Consider the following 9,650-nt stretch of genomic DNA (forward strand, 5'->3'; position numbering starts at 1 on the left):
CTTGAAGAGGGATTTTCTTGATATTAAAAATAAAATAAAGTTCTTAATTCAATTTTATTCTACTTGTCTCTAAGCTTCCTCTTTTAAAGTTGTGTAAACAGCAACTCCAGTTAGTATCGAAGGAATTCTATTTACTTTCATAAAATGTGTATAAATTATTTCAGACGCCAAAAAAATATTTGGTACGTTCCTTTTCTTACTAATTAAAAATTCTGAAGAATATTCAGCTTACCATGATCAATGAAAATTGATCTTTTTTCATGTTTCTTTACCTGTGAATAAGGGTACACGGATAAAAGAAATCACCCCAACCCTCCTTCCGGTTCACAAGGACTCTCTGTTATACAAAATCAAAAACTGACAGTCTGTATATTGGGGATATGTAAGGTCTAGAACGCCTAGGTAGGACTTGGCACGCTATTGCACCAAACCTTGAAATATTAATCTTGAAATATTAAAACATACAACAATAGTGTAGACTAGTCTGCCTTTCGGCTTTCAAAAATTCGTTAAAACTCATCAAGTGCCCCTCCCCACGGTGATCTTCAGTAAAAGGTGAAAGATTAACTCGATCTGAGGAGAAGCCAGAGCTATTAAAATTACTAAGGTTGACTTGGGTGTGTAAAAATAAATCCTGGTAAATCCTCGTGGTTTTTTTTAACAAGGTTGGAAAGCAATAAGAAATTCAATTTTCAATCAAGCAAATACAGGCCAAAAATCATATGATGCGAAAACATATTCAATGAACTGCAATTCATGGGCAACTTTAATGACATACTACTAGAACTACATCCGCAGAAAATAACATAAATATTCAGTAATCAGGCCCAAAAATAATTGTAATGCAGCTGAATGGTCGATCAATTGCTGTAGCCAAAGGCCCCCCTATTAAAATATTCCAAGAAGCTTAGCGGTAGGGAAGGAATTCTTAGTTTGATATGTTACAATCAAACTTACATGTTCTGGAGAAAATTCCAGAACCATTTTCTGCGAAGTATATGCTCAACTCTCTCCGTATTATTTCAAACGTGTCTGCTTGTTAGGAAATTAATTTCTTCAATAGGACCCAATTATCAAATTTATTTGGTCTTAACATTATTAATTTGTATACGTTTTTCGTTCAAATCACAAAATTGCAACATAGTGCGGGCCCAAAGAAAGAAACCTTTTCAATGTGTGGGCAGGAGTCCGCGCGAACGCAGTCCCCCACTACCAAAAATTACGCTGTTGAGTTACCCACGTTTGGACCACTCAGTTACGCCACTCAGAAACTCTAATTTATTAAACAGATGCAGCTTTACAAAACTTTTTCACAGCAGTGAATTAAGTTTACCTTTTTGAGAAAAGAAAATCAGGGGTTTGTCACTCTCTTATCAATTTGACTGAAAAGTCGAAACTTTAATTTCTGAGACCCCAGTGGCCGTTCTACTGACTTTGCCAATTATTTTCTCTCTAACAATCATAGGGGGGCTTTACTCATTACTACTATCAACGACTCACCGCAGAACCAAGCCGCCTGAGGCCAAAAACAATCACTTTAGCAATTTTATCGAATATTGGTTCAATTTAAATTTCAGCAGTTTATAATTACGAACTATTTTCGATAAAGATGCATGGGGACTTGGATCCAGCTTGGGCACTTTAAATTAATTATGGCGTCTACTCATTGGCTTTTTCACCATTAATTTTTGTAAATTTTATACAGTGTTTCTTCTTTTTTTCATATGGAAAAAAATGATTGACAATATATTCAAGGACTAAGTAACTAACGGCAGGATTTTTCTTCACTTTGAATAACGTATTATACATATAATTGATTAAGGTTCATGGACTTTGGTTTTCCCTCGAAAGGTGTGCGTCGATCCCGGATGTACGTCAATACCGTGCCAACGCGAAAAGGGGGCGGAGAAGCATCCCCAACATCCCTGCGGTTTCCAAAAATCAGTTTAATATTCCGGGCCCCATGTAGGGGTCGTATCAGATAGTAAGCTGATAAGAACAGATACTACACTTTGATTTTAGCCAAAAGGCCGAGAGGTGAAAATTTGACAAGGATTGTCAAAGGTATAATTAGAATACGAGTAACAAAGTTTGTCACAAAATTTATTTCGGTTGCAATACCCAAATAACATTCAATTAATTTATCAGTTTGTCTTTAGATTTTTGTGAACAGTACGAAACATTTCCCATAATATCAAAGTTTATCTCAAAATTTAAAATGGTAAACGGAAAATTTTCCAATCAAGACTTGGACAAAATTGTCACTCAAAAAGCGAAAATTAGAAAAGAGGACACCTTAAATCAGAGATATATTCTCTTGGCCCTTTAGCCGACAATGATCGGAACCAGCATTGATGAATAACGTTAATTCACGGCAATTATGGGGGTGGGGGACAGAGAAAAGTATTTTTCGAAATCCAGAGAGAGCGATTCTCTTGTTTTTTCACTTTCTTTTACAAAAATACCCCAAAAACACCCTTATTTGAAATGAAAATTGTCAATCCACCAGTCGACACCACTGGTATTGATAAAAAGCGTCAATTCATGGAAACTAGGGGACAAGGCTGGACCCAGTGAGCTAATCCCCGATATTTTCGTCAGACTTGTTAAAACATAGCGCAATGCAAGTTTCCGATGGGTTTTATTTTTTATTTTTTTATTTTTTGTATCCCTTCTTCAAAATAGATTTCTAAACACAGCCCAAGAGGAAAGGGAGAGGAAGCGAAAGAGTATTCTCCAGATTCCAGGGAGGGGAAACTCGTTGTCTTTTCAATTTCTTGAAAACTCTCAATTTCAAGTCTGGGGAAACTCTCAATTTCAAGTCTTTTCAATTTCTTTAACAAAAATACAAAGAAAAAAAACAAGCCCTTTTTCAATGATAATACCATGAAGAGATTTTTTTTGAATCTAGGAGGAGGAATGCAGGAAAAATATCTTGTAGAGAAAATTTCCTTCCTTGAATTAAAGGTTTTCCATATATATGCACTGGTTTTCCATATATGCTACATGGTAACAATGCAAGCTTTATTAAGACATTATTAAATTTGCTTCAAATATGGAAACAAAAGCTGAATTTTAAATCACCTAAGAAAGATAATCAGACACGAAATATTGAGACTTTATCAGATAAATGATTGCTTACTTTATTTTATAAGTATTTGTCCTTTTCATTTGTCATTTGCTTGAGTAATTCTATAATTCTATCTTATTACTAACAATGTAGCCAGAAGACTTTCTTGAAGAATAGATGACCTTGAAGTAGAATTCCAGTTTTATAAAAGAATTTGATCAAAGCTTATTAAACAACTCTAAAGTTCGAACCATAGAAAATTAGGAGCGTAATTTGTTATGGAGCTGGAAGGGGCAACTGCCCCTCCCTAACCTTGTTTTTCCCCTCCCCCAAACCTCATCCCCCCCTTTGAAATTTAGTTTCTTCCAAAATCTTGTCTAAACTAATATAAACCTATAAATTCAAGCATCTACAGAAACACATCTTTTTTTTTTAAGTAACCTTATAGTCCTTTTAGAGTACTAAATAGTACCTCTGTGGTAACAAATGGCTTCTTTTTAGTTTTTACTGCCTTTTCACTTGTTTTTGGAAAAAGGATTCCAACTTTGCCCTTGCATCTCCTTCAAGTTTGGATTTTGACGAAATTACGCCGCTGTAGAAAAGCAAAAGAAAATGAAAAAAAAGTCCTATAAGAAGGACTCGAGCTAGAAGGACTTACTAGAAACAAAGTACAAGGAGGAAAGTTGCATTCCAAGATGGTGGTATCTTTTGATTTTTCACGGGCAGAAGATCAATCGCCTTATGCAGTTATAGTGCTATATATATATATATATATATATATATATATATATATATATATATATATATATATATATATATATATATATATATATATATATATATAAATAAATAGAATAAATAAAAATACACCCTCATTTGCAATAAAAATTGTCAATCCACCAGTCGACATTACTGGTATTGATCAAAAGCGTCAATTCATGGAAGCTAGGGGACAGCGCCGGATTTGGATCCTTTCACGGTCTTGCAATGCTTTTAGTTAGGTGATGAAAAATTTTACGGAAAATATATTCTGCTCAAATAAAAGAATACCTTTATAACTTCTAATGCTTGAACAACTAGTAACCCTGTATGAAGACTAATTCTGAGATAGAAACAAAAGAATTAAGGAAAATGTTTCTTCTTAAGAACTATCTCTAAATACAATCTTCCTACCTTAAAAACTGAGCCCCCCCCCTGATTCCTCCTAATCAGGGAAAATTCAGGTACAGACTATTTACAAGGTCGGGGAATAGGGGATTTAAACGGAAGATTTAACTCGGGATTTAATTTGGGGATTTAATGGAAAATTTTCATGCGGATTACTTTGTTTCCGGTAGCAATTAAATTAAACAACAAGTTTTTTTTTTAACCGAAAGTAAGGAGTGTCCTTAAAACTTAAAACGAAAGAAATGATTCCGTATATGAAAGGGGCTGTTCCCTCCTCAACGCCCCGCTCTTTACGCTAAAGTTTTTTTTTTATTGTTTAAAAAAGTAGAGTTGTGAGAAAGTCAAAATTTAGCGTAAGAGCGGGGCATTGAGGAAGGATAGTCCCATTCATATACGAAATAATTTCTGTTCGTTTTAAGTTCTAATGTCGCTCCTTACTTAAAGTTAAAAAAAAGTTTTTTTATTTAATTTCTGATCGTTTTTTATTTAATACAGGTTTTGATTTTGGCTAGCCGAACATGAATAATTAAAACAAAATTTACATATTAATTTAACTTTTTGTCTAAATTTTGTCTAATTACAAAATAACAATTTTGAGAAAAAGGGGGTGGGGAAGGGGGCATAGTGACCCTCCGAATTTTTTGTTTCTTAAAAAGACCACTAGACCTTTTAATTTTATTAACGAACGTTTTTATTAGTAATAATATATGTAACATACAAATTAACTTACGTAGCGAACTTCTATGCTGATATATTTTCATTGCGTATATGAGAGGGATCAGCCCCACGTAAATACCTCGCTCTTTACACTAAAGTTTGAATTTTGTTCCAATTCCAGAGGAATGGCCCCTGGATAACAAACATCGTTTAATTAAAATAAATAGCTCTTTTGAAAATAATAATAATGCTTTAGCGTAAAGAGCATGGTATTGAGGAGAAAAACAACCTCATATTTGTAGTAATTTCGTTTTTTTTAAGATTGAACGTTGCTCTTTACTTTCAGTTAAAAAACTTATTTGTTTAATTTCTCCTTTTTTTTAAATAATACTGGAAAATCCAGCGCGCCCTTCATGGAAATTTACTTCACCCATGGTAAATTCCTCCGTGGAAAAATCCTCTCACGTAACTCCCTTTTCCCGATCTCCCCCACCACCCGAAAAATCCCCCCTGAAAACGCCAGTGTACTTCCCAATAACCAACACGATATGTAAACTATTGACAAAGCTCATAACTTGCAGCCTTTCTGCTGTGGACTCTGGGGGATTAAGTGGTCCTCAAACAGATAGTTTTTAGATATTTTAACTATGCTGAACATAATGGCAAAATAGTAAAAATGAGCGTATGAGGGGGCCTTGTTACCCTCCAATTTTTTGTTCACTTAAAAAGGCACTAAAACTCTTAATTTCAGTTAGAATTAGCCCTCTTACGATATTCTAGGACCACTGGGTCGATACGATCATCCCTGAGAAAAAAATTAAAATAAACATGCATCCGTAATCTTTCCTCTCTCAAAAATACAAAATTCTATATTTTCAAACAGTTCCTTGTAGTGAGCTGTAGTAAGGAGCGACGGCTCAATAGTAAACGAAAGTCTAAAAAACTGAATTTAATTACTAATAGATACATTAAAGGAATTAAATTTAGCCTTACCCATGAAAAGATACGAGCCTGAGAAAATTTGCCTTATTTTGGAAAATAGATTACTTTTAGGAGAGACCCCCTAAATGTCATAGAATCTTGACGAAAATCACACCATCTCATTCGGCGTAACAGAAAACCCCACTGTAGTGATTTCAAGCTCCTATCTACAAAAATGTGGAACTTCGTATCTTATGCCAAAAGTTCGATCACGGGTGCTTGTTTATTTGTTTTTTTGTTTTTTTTTCTTTTTCCCAGGGGTGATCGTATTGACGGTAGGGGTGACAGTGGTCCTAGAATGTCGTGAGAGGGCTCATTCTAATGGAAATGAAAAGTTTTGGTGCCCTTTCTAAATGACCAAAAAAATCGGAGGTCAGCTAGGCCCCCTGCCAAGCTCATTTAAAACCCAAAAGTCAATGGATCAAAATTTTGAGTTAGCCATTTTGTTCAGCATAGTCGAAAAACATAATAAGATGTCTTTGGTGACGACTTACTCCCTCAGAGTTCCCAGGGAGGGGCTACAAGTTACAAACTTTGACAAGTGTTTACATACAGTAATGGTTATTGGGAAGTATAAAGACGTTTTCAGGGGGATTTTTTGTTGTTGGGGGGGGGGGTTGAGGGGAGGAAGCTACGTGGAAGGATCTTTACTCGGAGGAATGTGTCAAGGTGGTAGTGAAATTCCATGAAGGGGGCTCAGGATTTTCTAGTATTATTTAAACAAAAACAATAAAAAATAAATAGGAAAAAGTTTTTCAACTGAAAGTAAGGAGCAGCATTAAAACTTAAAAAGAACAGAAATTATTATGAATATAAGGGCTTCATCTCCTCCTCTTTACGCTAAAGTACTTTTAGCAATTTCAACTATTTATTCTACGGTCTTTGTCATTCTTAAAGAATTGGGACAAAATTTAAGCTTTAGTGTAAAGAGCAAGGTACAGACGAGGGGGCAAACCCGCTCATATATGTAATAAAAACACACAAATATACAAATTCGTTACGTAAATTAATTTGTAATTTATGTATATTTATTACTAATTTAAATATTACTAAAAATATTAACTAAATATTAAATAAATATTACTAAATATTACTAAGTTACCTTTTTAAGTTACCAAAAATTGGAGGGCAACTAGGCTCCAACGCCCCTTTTTTTAATCAAAATCGGCCGAACCAAAATATATGAAGGTCATTTAGCCAAAAAAAAAATTAAGGTGCAAATTTCGTTTTAATTATTCATGTGTGGTCAGTCAAAATCAAAACATGCATTAATTAAAAAGCGTTCAGAAATTAAATAAAAAAAAAATAATTGTAATTGCAAGTAAGGAGCGAAATTAAAAATTAAAACGAACAGAAATTATTCCGTATATGCAAGGGGTTATCTCCTCCTCAACGCATCAGTCTTTACGCTAAAGTTCTTTATTTCTTTAAAAAGCAGAGTTGTGACGTAGAGTCAAACTTTAGCGTAGAGAGTGAGGCGTTGAGGAGGAGACAACCCCTTTCATATTGGGAATAATTTCTGTTCATTTTAAGTTTTAATGTCGCTCCTTACTTGCAGTAATTTTTTTTTTTTTTATTTAAATAGTTGCAGATAGGAGCTTGAAACCTCTACAGTAGGGTTCTCTGATACGCTGAATTTGATGGTGTGATTTCCACTAAGATTATATAACTTTAGGGGGGTTTCCCTCTTTTTTCGAAAATAAGACACATTTTTTCAGGCTCTTAACTTTTGATGGGGAACATTAAATTTGATGAAACTTGTATATTTAAAATCAAAAAAAAAAAATCAAATTCTTATGACGTATATAGCCTACTGGTATCAAAATTCTGTTTTTTAGAGTTTTGGTTACTATTGAACCTGGTCGCTCCTTACTACAGTTCGTTACCATGAACTGTCTGATCTTTCTGTTTCAAACAAAGGCTAAGCTTTAGCCTTATATAAAAAAGATACACATCTCAGCCTTAAATTATTTCCATGAAGGGCAGTTATGATGAACTAGAAATTTCTTTGTACGGTGATAGCGACTGCTTGTTTGCAAACGGCTCTCTCGTGTCTAGCAGTTCGAAAAAGAAAAATTTTGGTGAAAGTGACAAATATTTTCAGAAATACTTACAATCCCGGGAAACTGAAGACATGTTCAAAGACTGGCTCATAAATAAACTAAGTGTGATTCGGTAATTTGCTAATGATGTAATGCTGAACTGAGCTACCGTAAGGGAAATAATGATTTGACGAACCATGCTATGTTGAAAATCCACAAGAAAAATTTGGCCATTCCGAAGAATAATGCACGTATTTTCCGCAGGGAGAACATTCCATGGGGAAGGAGGTTTCCAGGGATGAAATTTTGAGGGGAAATTGTACACTTGGGTGATTTGCCAGAATTCCTAAACAATTTTTTTATTTGTTTTAACTTGCTCATTGTTGACCCAATCTTACGCGTGGAGATGTTAAGGGTAATTGTCAGGGATAAATTTTTGACGGGACTGAATTGTCTAGAAGATATTTCCGGGGAGAGGAGGGATTTTCCGTGAAGGTGGAGCCGGATTTCCTGGCATTTTTAAAAAAACATTTGAAATAAAATAATAGATTCTTTTTTTTTCATCTGAAAGTAGGCCTAAAGAGCAACATTAAAACGAAAAAAATATATTAAAATATTACTGGGGTGGCCTCCTCCCCCCCCTCGCCGCTTCAACACTTCTTTTTGGCGCTTCTGCTTGAATTTAGTCCCGATTCTGTAAGAACTACTCTCGAAACACGTGTGTTGTTTAAATAAAACAATGAAAAGCTAAATTACTAAAAAACTTCAGAGTGAATACTCTGGTGTTTAGAGGGGGCAGTCCACCATACTATGTTATCGTTTATATTCGTCTTAATTTTAATGCTACTCCTTACTTTCAGGTGAATTTTTACATAATTCCTGGTGTAAGTTCTCAATAATTGGAGAAATCATTGCACATGGTATTGCCCTATATGCGGCTATTGCCTCTCTATGCTTCATTTTTATCATCTTTCTGAAAATAAGAGACATTAAAGTCTCGTTTTCGGGTCAAGAGAATAAAGCAATAAAGACATTATAAAACGTAAATCAATGGAGTTTCAGAGTGTAATTTAGCCTGTTTTTTTAATTTAAAAATAATTTTGAAGTATTTAACGCAATATTAGCAATAAGCATTGTCACCCATGGGTTCCAATCGCGTGCTGGCTCTAAAATTTGCTCTGTGAAAGTCAACTATGATCTATTACGGGGATCCAAGCCCTATTTGAAACTGAAAACGAAGCTAAAACCTGTTCTGGCCTCCCAAATTTTCGCAACAAAATTCCATTTTGTTTTTCCCTGAAAATTCCACGAATCTAGTGACTTGTCCCCGAAAAACCCCCAAATTCTTAAGATTTTACTCTGAATTTTAAGATTTAAGAGTGGAAGCCCTGATTGATTTTTTCATCTATAATTAGTTAATTAACTCTGGTCGTCTTCACCTGTTCGCTATAGTCAAGATAAGAGACTGACAGGAAGTCACTTTTTCTTTTTTCGTGAACAGACACTTCCGGTTTCCAAAGGTCAGACAAAGATATAACCATACCAATTGAATACGAAAAGCTATCACTGAAGCTATTATGACACTTTGGATTTGTGTTAGTCGGGAATATAGTGAATCAAAACAAAAGCCATGCACCCATCCAGGGTTAGGTTCTTTAGTATGAAAATTATATATGCATATATATATATATATATATATATATATATATATATATATATATATATATATATAT

General features: G+C 34.3%; 2 non-coding genes across 2 annotated transcripts; both read right to left on the reverse strand.

The window, feature by feature from the left end:
* Nucleotides 1-476: 476 nt before the first annotated feature.
* On the reverse strand, nucleotides 477-592 carry LOC136040464 (U5 spliceosomal RNA). Its single transcript, XR_010620749.1, has one exon. It is a non-coding gene; the product is annotated as a U5 spliceosomal RNA (small nuclear RNA).
* Nucleotides 593-1,848: 1,256 nt separating this feature from the next.
* On the reverse strand, nucleotides 1,849-2,042 carry LOC136040431 (U2 spliceosomal RNA). The gene has a single exon (XR_010620721.1). It is a non-coding gene; the product is annotated as a U2 spliceosomal RNA (small nuclear RNA).
* Nucleotides 2,043-9,650: the final 7,608 nt, after the last annotated feature.

This window comes from Artemia franciscana, chromosome 20, assembly GCF_032884065.1.
Source record: "Artemia franciscana chromosome 20, ASM3288406v1, whole genome shotgun sequence".
Lineage (NCBI taxonomy): Eukaryota > Metazoa > Arthropoda > Branchiopoda > Anostraca > Artemiidae > Artemia > Artemia franciscana.